At 37.7% G+C, this 13,654-nt stretch overlaps 2 pseudogenes; both read left to right on the top strand.

Annotated features, from left to right (window-relative positions):
- Window positions 1-5,750: 5,750 nt before the first annotated feature.
- On the top strand, window positions 5,751-6,288 carry LOC141822930 (uncharacterized; annotated as a pseudogene).
- Window positions 6,289-11,397: 5,109 nt separating this feature from the next.
- On the top strand, window positions 11,398-13,271 carry LOC141824338 (uncharacterized; annotated as a pseudogene).
- Window positions 13,272-13,654: the final 383 nt, after the last annotated feature.

The following is a 13,654-nucleotide window of genomic DNA, read 5'->3' as shown; positions in this document are numbered from 1 at the left end:
CGCGACACCCCCCGTGTCCCGTAAGCACAGCCGTGCCTTGTAGGCACAACCCCAAGCAGGGGTGGCTCTGGAAATGAGGTACGGTCGTGCCTCATAGGCACGGCCCCTATGAGGTCCTCCTCTAGAAATAAGGCACGACCCTTGTGAGGCCCCTCTGGAAATGAGGCATGGTCATGCCTTATAAGCACGACCCCTGTCTAGACTGAATCTGGATGGTGGGCACGATCATGCCTTTTAGCATGGCCTAGAGTTAGAACCAGTTGAAATACCCTAAAGAAAAGTTGTAGATCTTGAAGTTGGCTCCATTTTGATAGGTGTCACGACCCTTGATTTAATCAGAGCTAAAAGTTATGCTCATTTTACTTTTATTTTGTAGAGTAGTCTGGATGAGGCATGACCGTGTCTGGGCCCTGGAAAAGTAAGGCACGGCCTTGGAAATATGAGGCACGGCTGTGCCTCATGATGCACGGCCTGGAGAAGTCATTCTCCTGTAAAATAAGCATGGCCATGCCTATTAGGTACGACCTAGAGTGGGTACCCTTCTGTTGAATAGACACGGCCCAGAGTTGGAAGTATTCTATAAAAGAGTCATTCCCATACCTTTTTGTATGGCTTAGAGAAGGAATCCTTTAGTATGCCCTGAATAAAAGTTGTATATCTTGAAGTTCTCTTCAATTTGGTATATGGCACGTTCAGTGGTTCCATGTGAGCTAAAAGTTATGGTCAATTTGCTTTTGGTATGTAGAGTAGTCCAACTGAGGCACGACCATGTTTTGATCCCTAGAATGATGACGCACGACCGTACCTTGTGAGGCACAGCCGTGGCAAGTTGAGGTATGCCCATGCCTTGTGAGGCACTACTTGGGGAGGTCGGGCACGACCCTAGGAGCCTCTAAAACACTCCAAATGACTTCTAAACTCATTAAAATGTGCTTCAATCTTCACTCCTTGCTCCATCATCAATAATGCATCGTTTTAGCTTCAAATCACATCCTGTCAATCAAAAATATACAAAGAGCATATCTCCAAATAAAAGAGTAGAAACAGACAATAATAAATGAATAAGGTGTGATAAAATAGAGCATATGCAATGAATTACAAATAGATGAGTGTTAAACAATGCTAAAAAATTATATATGACCTACGCTCATCATTAAGAAAGATCTCTATGAGAAGCACATCGATCTAGATTTGTAGCCCATCTTGGCGGTACTCAAATGTATTAAGATCTGAGGTGATCATATAGGTGGAAAGGTTTGAAAAGAGATATTGTAGATTTTGTAGTTCGGTGTCTAGTTTGCTAATAAATTAAGATAGAACATTATATTGGTGCAAGGAGCACTAGGTCTTATCCTAGAGTTTTGATGTTTGACAATACACCTAGGTCTGGTCTGTTTTGAACAAGGGTTGATCCAAACGGGACCTAATATTTGGATGTGAGTAAAATCTAGTCAGGTCAGTTTGACCAGAAGACTAGTGAGAAGTCCTAGTTGAGGCTAGGCAAGGAGAAATCCTAGTTGGAAGCTAGGTAGAGGAAGTTTTGATCTGGATTATTAGGCAAGGAAGTCCCAATTGGAGGCTAAGCAGTCCTAGTTAGAGGTTAGGAGAAGTCCTGATCTGGAGGATTAGGTAAGGAAAGTCCTAACTGGAGGTTAGGCAAGGGAAAGTCTAAATTGGATGTTTAATAGGTGAGAAGTCGACCTTTGGAAGTGACTAGTCCTAACTAAAGGTTGGGTAAGGGAAAGTCCAAACTGGATATTTGATAGGTAAGAAATCTACCTATGGAAGTGACTAGTCCTAATTGGAGGTTAGGCAAGAAAAAGTCCAAACTGGATGTTTAGTAGGTGGAAAGTTTACCTATAGAAGTGACTAGTCCTAATGAAAAGTTAAGCAATGGTAAGCCAGTAGGTTAAATTTACAGGGTAAGACTTAGGTAAGCCTAGTAGGTCAGACAAACTACAGGTAGACTTAGATTGCTTGCGTGTTTGTATGCTTAATTATCTTGCATAAACCAAGAGATGGAAACAAGACGAAGAAAGCATAAGAGGAACACACAGAAGTAGCTGAACCAAGCTCGGGATCAACTCAAGTTAAACCCAAGTTAACTAAATCCGGACACTCGAATGTTATTCCAGGTGCTTGGATGAGATCGGATCGGATTGGATCTTATCCAGGCACCCGGATAAGGATCCAGGAGCCTGAAAGACTCTATACAAGGAGGTTGAATGTGTACCACAAGGAGATCATCTCTCTACACCATATTCCTCATCCTATGGTTCCATTGAATGCAAATAGAGGCAGGCTTGTGCAACTAAGTAAGTTCCAGGAGGAGTACGTTGTGCTCAAGACTTCCAAATCAGTTACACTGATTTTGTTCTTAGTTTTAAATCTTACAATTTGTGTTTAATTTATATATATTTAGACTGTAAGACGGGTTTCTTCGTCTCTGAATGAAGGTTAGGAAAGGAGGCCATTAGTGGACGAGCACCTTCCCGTATATAAGCCTTGGACGTACTAACCCTGGGGGGTTCTGAACCAAATAAATTCGCGAGTCCCTGTGTGTTTATCTAATCTGTTGCTTAGTCTCTATAATAGAACGAACGAACAACAAATGTGCTATTCACCCCCTCTGGTGCACTCCAACGATCCTACACATTAGAGACTGGCCAAGTTACTCCAAAAGATCCCAGTGCCAGAATGGATGTGGGAGCATATCACTATAGATTTTGTCACGAGGTTGTCAACATAGTGGTCAAGGTACTTCACAACCCCAAAAGGTAGCCAAGGTAACACAGGGATTTAACCACCCATCCTCATCACAGTGGAGCCAAAAATATATAGCTACGATGAGAACCTTATGGTGTTTGAAATGTGGTGAACGAAACCATCAAATATCAAAATTTCTATTAGATTAAAGTGTCTATTTTTATTGATCTGCTAGGACATATGAGTAGAGACTGCACTTTGAAAGCACAACATCAAGGAGAAGGATCACCGTCTCAACACCTACAGAACGACCTCCACACATGGAGTTTCTGAAAGACTATGACTGTACTATCAACTATCACCCTAGAAACTAATGTAGTAACAGATGTGTTGAGCAGGAAGTCTAGAGGAGTATGGGCAACTCACAGGGTGACAATTACTGAGATGGTAAGACAGTTTTCAGAGTTAGATTTGGCTGAAGTAGGGCAAGCACTGTGTGGTATACTAGTCTCCTTGATCATATAATCTCAATTAGTTGAGTAGATCAAGGAAAGTCAGATGGAAGATCAGTATCTCTGATCTATAGCTAGTGAGTTAGAGTTAGCTTATAAGTCAGACTTTTCTCGTGATGTGGAGGGATCTCTTTGATTCTGAGGCAGGGTGTGCATTCCGAAGGCACACCCTGTTAAGGAAGATCTCTATGAGAAGCACATCGATCTAGATTTGTAGTCCATCCTTGTGCTACTCAAATGTATCAAGATTTGAGGTGATCATACAGGTGGAAAGGTATGAAAAGAGATATTGCAAATGTTGTAGTTTAGTGTCTAGTTTGCTAATAAATTAAGACAGAACATTAGAGACTGACCAAGTTACTCAAAAAGATCGTAGTGCTAGAATGGAAGTAGGAGCATATCACTATGGATTTTATCACGAGATCGTCGACATAGTGGTCAAGGTACTTCGCAACCCCAAAAGGTAGCCAAGGTAACACAGGGATTTGACCACCCATCCTCATCACAGCAGAGCCAGAAATCTATAGCTACGATGAGACCCTTGCAGTGTTTAAAATGTGGTGAACGAAACCATCAAATATCAAAATGTCTATTACAGAGATATTACAGATTTTGTAGTTTGGAGTCTAGTTTGCTAACAAATTAAGACAGATCACCAGAGATTAGATGAGTTACTTCAAAAGATCATAGTGCCAAAATGGAAGTGGGAGTATATCACTATGAATTTTGTTACGAGGTTATTAAGGACCTAGAAGAGACATGATTCGATTTGAATGATCATTGATCGATCAACCAAATCAATGCATTTTCTACTAATTCATAGGATTGAATCACTTGACCTTCTAGTAGAGCTATATTGTAGAGAGATTGCAAAACTTCACGGTATTCCCCTTAGGATTATTTCTAATCGAGATCCATATTTTACTTTGACCATTCAGATGACACCTTGTGAGGTACTCTATGACAAAGCATGTAGATCTCCTATCTTATGAGATGAGGTTAGTGAATGCCAACTCTTGAGCTCGCAAAGCATTCATCATGATGCTGAAATAGTACGGACTATTATATAGAGACTGCTGACTGCTCAGAGTTGATAAAAGAGTTATGCAAACCAAAGATATATGAAGAATATTAGAATTCCTAATGGGTGATCATGTATTTCTACGAGTTTTACCTATAACAGGAGTTAAGATATTTGAATTGAAAGGGAAGTTGGCTTCTAGATTCATCAGACCATCAGATCCTCGGGGTGTGACAATATTAGTCATCTTAATGGTATATTTGTATATTTGTACATACTTTGAGTCCATCAAACTTCATGGTCGTGAATTGTGCCACTAATGTATCAACGAGTGACTTATCAACAAAATAAGAATATTTTTTCACAAACATTAAATATTCTTTTATATTTTCTATTTGTGGAATGATAGTCTTAATGTTGTTTGCGATAATACTCATTAATATAAACATAAAACTTAATATGTTAAACCGTTTTATATTTGAACTTCTCTTATTCACTGTTTGAATCATTAATAGTAGTGAGTTTTTTCTTTAATAACATATATCAAGATTTAACACACCTAAATAAAAATCGACTTGCTCACTCCATTCAGAGAAGTTCAAACCATTAATATAGTAACAAAATAAGCTTGTGAATGAAGAGAACTTATTGCAAATAAGACATATAAATTTAGATAAAATATTATAATATATTATAATATACCTTTAGGCTAATATTATAATATACTATCAAAAATTAAATGCCTCATACTATTAAAAATTAAAATCTTTAATCAAATACATGTGTCATCTTTGGATGAACAAAATATGTTTGGTTCAAGAATTTTAATTTTCTTTATTTACGTCACTAATCATAAAAAAATTAATTTTTCTTTAGAAAAATCTATAATTTTTATGATAATATTATTTATTTATCATATGTTTAATAGATATTTTGTAAGTATGATAAAAAAATAAATATTTTATCTATGATATTTAATTATTGTAAGTTGGACATTTTGGTATCACTAACTATCTTAATTAATATAAAATCAAGCAATAGAGACAAAGATATAGATGGTCCTAAAGATCCAATCACTAGTAAACATGTAAAATAATTTTTTAAAAGATTAAATCATGCATAATAGTTACATTGAATTCTATATTGAAGTTAATTAACAAACTAATTTAATTAACTTCACCCAATTACTAATCATAAGGGTCACATGCGCTCCTAAGACATAGCTGAGTTGGTTACGACAGAACAGAGTTGTAGAAGTAGATAAGAGTTTGAATTTCGACGAAACCGAGACAATACCCTTCCAATTGCAGCTTTTTGCAGTAGTAAGAATCACATGCCCTTGCACCTAACCAAGAGAGGGAGAAAAAAAAAGAAGAGAAGAAACTAATGAACAAATGGACAAGAGGCAAACAACAAATCTGAAATCCAGAGACAAAGAAATGATTCAAGCGTGCAGTAGCAAAAGATCGTGAATGATAATAATTGACATTCAACTTTGTCATCAACTGTGAATGCAACATTACATGCATTCAGTGGGGGACCTAAAATTCTTTGGTTGCATGGGAACATCCTACCGCCAGGCCCCCTTCTCATCTCCATTAATTCCACCTCTTCTTCTTTAATTCCCATCCAGTCCAACTTCTTCAACCCAACAGGAGAGGCCATGGCCATGGCTTCCACCTCCTTCCTCCTCTTCTTCTGCCTTCTCTCCGCCTTTCTCCTCTCCGCCCTTTGCCACCTTACAGGCTTCGAAGGACAAGTTACTGATCACTCAAGCCTTCTTCCACTGCATAAGGTCAGTTTCTACTCCTCAATGCATGCTCTCATCTGAGCATGCACACACTTCTTATGATCTATTGATTGTTTGCTCAGGTAGAGATGGTGAGTGGTGGCATGACTAGTGGGGAGTTGATAGGCTCCATGGCTCCAATCTGCACTTACAATGAATGTAGAGGTTGCCGATTCAAGTGCAGCGCCGAGCAGATCCCTGTGGACGCCAGCGACCCCATGAACAGTGCCTATCGTTATCTATGTGTGTGTCACAGGTGATATTGTCAGGCACAGACTGACTGGAATCACAAGTTTTGCAGCAATTAGTATTGTAGAACTTATTCAGACTCCTCGTGTTCTTGTTAGCTGCATTCATGTAGTTTAGAGCCTGTGTGAAGTATTAGTTAGTCTTCCTTGAAGGATTTGATTGAGAAGATTTGGGTTTTCTTTGGATGGTTAAATGAATGACTATATGATGGTGTATTTCATGCGATCAGAGGGTGAAAAAATTAAGGTTATTGATTACATTTTGCATCTATTGTAAACAAGTTAAGTCAGTCTAAATATTTTGTGTTGTTCAAATTTGTTTGATAAAATAACTGTGTTAAACCAAATCGAACTTAAAATGAACCAGGCAGTTGAAATAATTATTCAAATTTTATTTAATTTCTTTTTTTTAGTTTAAACTTAGTTCGTTTAGATATTATATCTAGCTTTCCATTCGAGTTTATTTAGTTGTTTAAAATTTTTATATTTTAAAATTTATTTGGTTGGTTAGTGAGATTGATATTACAAGTTTGTTTATTCATTTTGATAGTTTCTTTCTTTATTTATTTATAAGTTTGATAAGAAATTTATTGATAAATATAGACATCATTTTTAACAATTCAAAATTTTTATCCATGAATATATAATCAACTGAATATATAGGTGTTCAAACTTATTCATTTACTATAACTTTACTATAACGAGTTGCTCAAATTTATTTATGTAATTGACCTTATATATATTGAACAATTATAAATAAGTTCTTACCAAATTGAATACAAACAATTGATTTATTTATATCCCTATTTGCATGTGAGAAGATATATATACTATCTCAGACTTTACTCTTTACTAAGGCATCCATTTAGGTTTGAACTAAAAGAATACATGCATGTGATGGTACCTTGCAAGTTTGCAACATTGTTGATGAACAGTAACTTATTTATTATATTTTCCAACAAAGAAAAAAAATTTGCCACCTTAACTAATATATATTGAAGTATATGTTATCTATCATATGTTTATTGTGTTGTTTAGGCTACGTTTGGTATGACATAATGTAATCACACTTGTAATGTAATCAAGTTTGTAATGTAATGTAATGTAATCTTGATTACATTACTATGTTTGGTTGAAGGAATGCATGTAATCTTTGATTACAAGAATGATTACATTACAGTGTTTGGTGTACATTATTTTCAATAAGGAATCTAATTTTTATTATTATAAAATACCAATAATACCCTCCTAATTTTTATTAATACTTATTTTAATAATTAATAATTATTATTAATAATTATTATTATTAATTTTATTATTTTATTAATTATAATTATTAATACTTATTTTAATAATTAATAATTATTATTTTATTAATACTTTTATTAATTATTTTAATTAATTTTATTAATAATTAATTATTAATTATAATTAATAAATTATTGATTTTATAAAATTATTAATTTTATTAATAAAGTGGAAGGGTATATTTGGTACAATAAAAATAGAATCTGTAATGTAATCGGATTACATACTATTTCCTTTGTAATCCAGATTACATATCTTGGCTCCTCTTTTGTAATCCAATTACATTACATTATATCTCTAAAATGTTACCAAACAAAGTAAATCATCTTGTAATGTAATCCTGATTACATTACAAGCCTGATTACCCCTTACCAAACATGCCCTAATGTCGTACATAATTATATAAATATGAAAACATAATCTCTCACAAGTTAATGTATTGATACCTCCAAATTAGACTTAAGCCGAAGAGGTTAACAACTGAAGCATGCCAATGAGAAGAAGTGTCAATCAATGATCAATCTAAATATGAGTTGCGAGGACTTTAGTTCCTTAGATGCTCCATGCCACTCTATGTTCACCTCATTGTAAGTCCACTTCATTCTTTGCCCCTTGATAGGGTTGTCAATCTATTAAATCATTTTCTAAATACATCAAAATAATCTACTCAAATTTGACCATTTGGGATTATCATTAATGTGCCAATAGATGATGCTCGTGAAGTTTGATCAAGAAGGCCCTTACTCAAAACCGTAATGACACTATGCTTATGTGTATGTAGTCATGTAGGACTTGATAAAAAATACAAATGAAGACTTGGCATGATTAAAATTATTGATGACTCAATGACTCAAGATTTGTAGAGATCAGAGAAGGATAGTATGAGACATCACAAGACAAGAAGCATCAAAGTACAACTAAGATTGAGGAGGCTAATTATATAGGCGACAGATAGCACGTGGAGAGAACTAAGGGCTCAGGTGCATCTGAAGGACAAGTAGTACAACCCTATGGCAAGGTAAAACTCTTGGTGAGTTAAGAGACATGTGATCAGGAGTGGGTAGTTCTTAACTTAGGTGAAGACCGACTAGTAAAATGGTCTTAATTGACAAATTAGTTGACTAAAGGCACCTTCAATCAATTGACGGTTGAATCAACTAAATAGTCAATTCAAGTAGATCAACCAACAAATAGAATACATTTGTTTTGATAATTCTAAGATATAATATCTAAGATTACATTTCACTCACATAATCTACCATGTCCTCATGCTTCGATGTTTTGATAATTCAATGCTCCTTCACTTCACTAAGCCGCTTTTCTATCAAATGCACTAAGCTCCTTGAGCTCACTCTATATCATCCAATCCTCCATGCCTTTGAGTCCATATCGTACTAAGCCTCTAATCCATCGAACACAATATCTCTATGTTACATTCATAACCATTCAATGTTATTGTGCCTAGAGTTTCCTCCAATATCCTCCAAAGTTTCGATGCTTGTTCTAAACCTCTAAGATGTTAATCACAATTCAATTGGACCTCATCGAGTCAAGTAACTTTGTAAGCTCTGTGTACAATTCCAAATCCTTGCACATTGGACGAACCCATGAAAAACATAAGTAAAACCTAGCTTATACTCTTTATCAAACACATAAAACAATCTGATCAAATTTGATCACTTAGGAGCGTTATTTCTCTGACATCAAGGCTAGAGGTCTTCTAAAGCTCCACCAACTTGAAATTAGTACTAAAATCTTCAAAGGTTACATGAGTACTTATGCTTCTATCATTTTCTTGTCGAAGGAATTGTCGCCCATAATTACTAAGACATCAATCTCTACAAAAGAAAAAAATAAAGAAAAAAATGTAGGGATCTATATGCGTCATCAAACAATTTTAATAGCATATACGCAGCGGAAAACAGGATCCCTCCAGAAGATCCATGCGAAAAACATACTCGTTTGACGATTCTACCTACTAGAATCGAGATTACCTTTGATGCGAGCCCTTCGCAATCCCGACAGTAACTCTTGCCTTCAAAGGTTCACGGATCTCAGCACGATCAGTGTGTTCGCGCCTCCACGGTATCCACACGAACACTGAGATGGAGAAGAACCAAACTGTGGTGCTAGCCACAAGAGGAGATTCGGCCAAAGGTGGAAGAGAAGAAGAAGAGGGAGAGCAAGAGCATCCAACAACCCCTTCATCAAGAGTCTCTCACCCCTTTTTATATCCCACCATGGGATGAAGGGTTTTTGGCTTTTAGTGATCTAAGGAATTAATATTTTATTAATTCTCATGCATCTCATGCATGAAGATCTTTCTCTTCCTTTAATGGAGATCATGCATCTCATGCATGATAATTTTTCTCTTCTTTTAAGGAAGATCATGCAACTTTTTATGATCATGCATCTCATGCATGATAATCTTTGATTAATTCGAATTTGGCTTGTGTGACTTGAGTCCAACTCGAGTCTCACACAATCTGAGTTGACTTGAGTCCAACTCGAGTCCAACTCAATCCAAATTGACATTAAGGGCTAATTCTAACAAAAAAATTAGCAAGTTAACAAGATGAAACTTAACAAAGGACAAATCTATATCCCCTCAAAGCCCAATTTCAAAGGAAACCTCCTCAAAATGTTCTTTACTAGTTTAGATTCCCTTTTAGCTTCATAAGAGATATGGCTCTCCACCTTTCTTCCATGCATAGCTTAGGGTTTAGGGAACCTATTTACTAGTTTAGACTACTCCCTTCTAGCTTCATAAGAGTTATGGCGATCTCCACCTTTCTTCTATGCATAACTTAGGTATAACATTCGTCCGAGGTGATCATCTTTGCCTTTTGCCACATACCTTAGGTATAACATTACGGACAAGTTGGTGAGTAAGCTTATTCAGTCTATAGGGAAGTTTAGGTAGAAAACAAAGAAAAAACTTTATTGGAGGACAAACAAATATTGCAACTTCCATGTATGGTACGCTATATATTGTAAATAGGTTCATAAAAAATACTCCTTTTTTTTTTTAAAAAAAAACATCATAACAATGCTTTCAATATATTTTCATCCAAAAAATATTTTTATTTCAATATAATTGTAGTAACTATAAGTGTAATTGCTCCAACATTGATCCAAATTACTATACATGGAGAATTTTTTTACATTAAAATACTCTTTATTAATTTAGTCAAAATGATTTAAACTTATCAAAATTAATTTAACTTAGTCATAACTCCTATAATAATTTTGAAGTCATTTTGATAAATTTAAATAATTTTAATTAAGTTAATAAATAATATTTTAATAAAATAGTGCTCTTAGATGTTATCATTTTAATAAAATGGTATTATATTTTGACTTAGTAGGTTCCAGATGAGATGGAGTACAGAGACAATTGTTTCCCAATTTATTTCCTCATAAATGGTATTGTATTTTGACTTAGGATTACACCTATGCAGAAGAAAAGGAGTACAGAGACAATTATAAGTGGGTACTATTTTAATAATTTTTTTTAAAAAAAAAGAAGATGATAAGGATAACTAAAGGCTCTTTTAATTTTATTTTTAATTCTTTCAATATGAAATATATTTTTTAATGATAATAAAACATCATACGGCACACGAGGAGCACGTGAGACGACATGATCTGATCCAGAGGTATCGCACGTTGCGAGCGAAATCGGCCGTCACGTACCGACCGTCGGCAATGATTGGATCTCGTATCGTTACTTGTAACGATACGCATAGCGTAACGGACACCGTTATATGGTTAATTCCGGTGTGGACTGTGGTCAAAGGCAGAAGACCGATTGCCATCGCAACGAGTCCACGGATCGTTCTCCACCGCTAACCGCAGCGCAAACAAGGGAAGGAGATGGCGCACGCGTACGTCTCCGACCTCTCCCTCTCCCTCTCCCTCTCCGCGCCTTTTACAGCGACGCAGGGATCGGCAATGAGATAGCGAGGAGAAGAAACGCGCGCCACCAGGAGGAGGAGGAGGAGGAGGTGGAGAAGGGCTTCGTCGCCGATTCGAAAGGTGGAATTTTTATCCCCCTTTTGTCGCTTTTCTTCGTTCGTCTTTCCTCCCTGATTTCTCTGTTCGTTGTTGATGTCTGGCTCTGTCGCTTTCTTTAGTTGATGATTGGAGAAAAGGCGGAACTTTTTAGTCTCTTCCTGGTGTTCGACGAGAAGAATTCGCTCGGTAGATTCTGGAAATCTTCGCCCCTTGACTGAATAGGTAAGGGGGCGATTTTGTGTTCTGAGCTCCATCGCTGTGTGTTTTTTTTTTCTCATTTGTTGTAGATTGTGCTGTCGATCGCCGGAGGAAGGGATTTTATCTGCGAGTTTTGTGAGAAAAAAAATCGGACCTTGGAATGGAAGGGAGGGAGCTCCGGCGAAGCGTGACGTTGTCGGATCAGTTGTCGGCCGACGACTCGTCCAGACTCGGAGACCTCCTCAAGCTTCGGGAGGAGGAATCGACACGATTCCCCCGCCTCGACTCGTTGATTGTGGGGCCGGTTGTCACATGCGAGAAGGGAGAAGACTCCACCGCCGACGGTGGCGACGGAAACGGTGGAAGGACGCTGCTCGACATCATCCTGCAGGAGCACGAGGTGAATGGGGTCGCGGAGGATGGGAACTCTAGCAGCTCCGCCGCATGGAAGACTTTGAGAGACCACTTCCTCCTCCATAGCGACGGTGCTTCCTCCCCCTGTCAGCTTCTATCAAGCTCGAATCCCGAGCGCGACAACTCCGGCCACCTCATTCCAGCTGCAGCCTCCTCGGAATCCAATGACAATTCAGACCTTGCCGACCAACAACCCACTGACGTCGCTGCAACGGAAGTACCTACAGCTAACGAACTAAACAACGCTGATGAAGGCGCCGCCGCAGAGTCGCCCTACTCCGCTGCTGCAGAGGGCGAGGAGGAGGGTCAGGGGGGGTGGAAGAGCCGGGTAGAGTGTCGCTGATGGCATTACTGGAGCAGACCGACCGTCAATGGGGCGGGAGCGGGAAGGAAGGGTTATCTCCGTTGGCAACGGCGGCGGAGGACGAGGAGGACAGCGGTGGCGGCGGCGGAGGGGCGATGTCATACATGTGCTGCGTGTGCATGGTAAGGCACAAAGGAGCTGCCTTTATCCCCTGCGGCCACACCTTCTGCCGCTCCTGCTCACGCGAGCTCTGGCTCGGCCGCGGCAGCTGCCCCCTCTGCAACCGCCAAATTCTTGAGGTCCTCGACATCTTCTAATCCCTCCGCCTCCTCTACTTCCAGCCGCCACCACCCGCACCACAATTCAGGCAATGGCTCCCCCTGTGGTAACTGATATCTACTACATATTTGCTATCCAATCTGGTGTTGCTGATCCAGTACTCTACTTCTATTTCTGATATCTGAAAATGGAGAACTGTTTAATATGATAAGTTATGACTTCATGATCATCGTTGACAGTGTTCTTGGATCCAGTACTCTACATATTTGCTATCGTTTACAGTGTTCTTGGATGAGTTTGTTTGCAACTCTTCAGATCTTTCTTTCTTTTCAGTTGATTGGGTTTCATTTTGATGAACAATTCATCAAACAAGCTTCATTTGGCTCCTTGTTAATGGAACAGTCATGTCTTCTATTCATTGATCTTTTAGAAGTATTCAGAAGCATTGATGATGCTGATGATGATATTCTACAAAAACCTTAGGCAACAATGAACTTTGGACTGTATTTCTAAATCATCAAAACTCACATAGGCTAAATGATTTCAGACAAACATAGTTTGAAGATGGTGAAACGACTAAGTAACTATTGATTGCAATAGTGAAAGAAACTAGGGTTTTCTTGATGTTGAAAAGGAGCTGAATCTACTTAGTAACTTCAAAATTCAGAAACTCATGGCATTTTCACTTTTGCTTTAAAACTTTTATGACATCTGAGATTGAAAGCAAGCAAATGTATCAGTATCAGTTAGTGCATCTCATGTGGCACTGTCTGATGTAAGTATTTGTGTGTCCTTTTGCTTAGAACTCCATTTCATTGTCATCTTTTGGTCCATCTCCAAAGTAGATAGTGACAAATG

The sequence above is a fragment of the Curcuma longa genome, chromosome 3 (assembly GCF_044706935.1).
Source record: "Curcuma longa cultivar G26 ecotype Majalengka, Jawa Barat chromosome 3, ITB_CL_G26_1.1, whole genome shotgun sequence".
In the NCBI taxonomy this organism is placed as follows: Eukaryota; Viridiplantae; Streptophyta; class Magnoliopsida; order Zingiberales; family Zingiberaceae; genus Curcuma; species Curcuma longa.
Note: the sequence above shows the minus strand (reverse complement) of the source record. Positions and strands in the feature narration are given on the sequence as shown.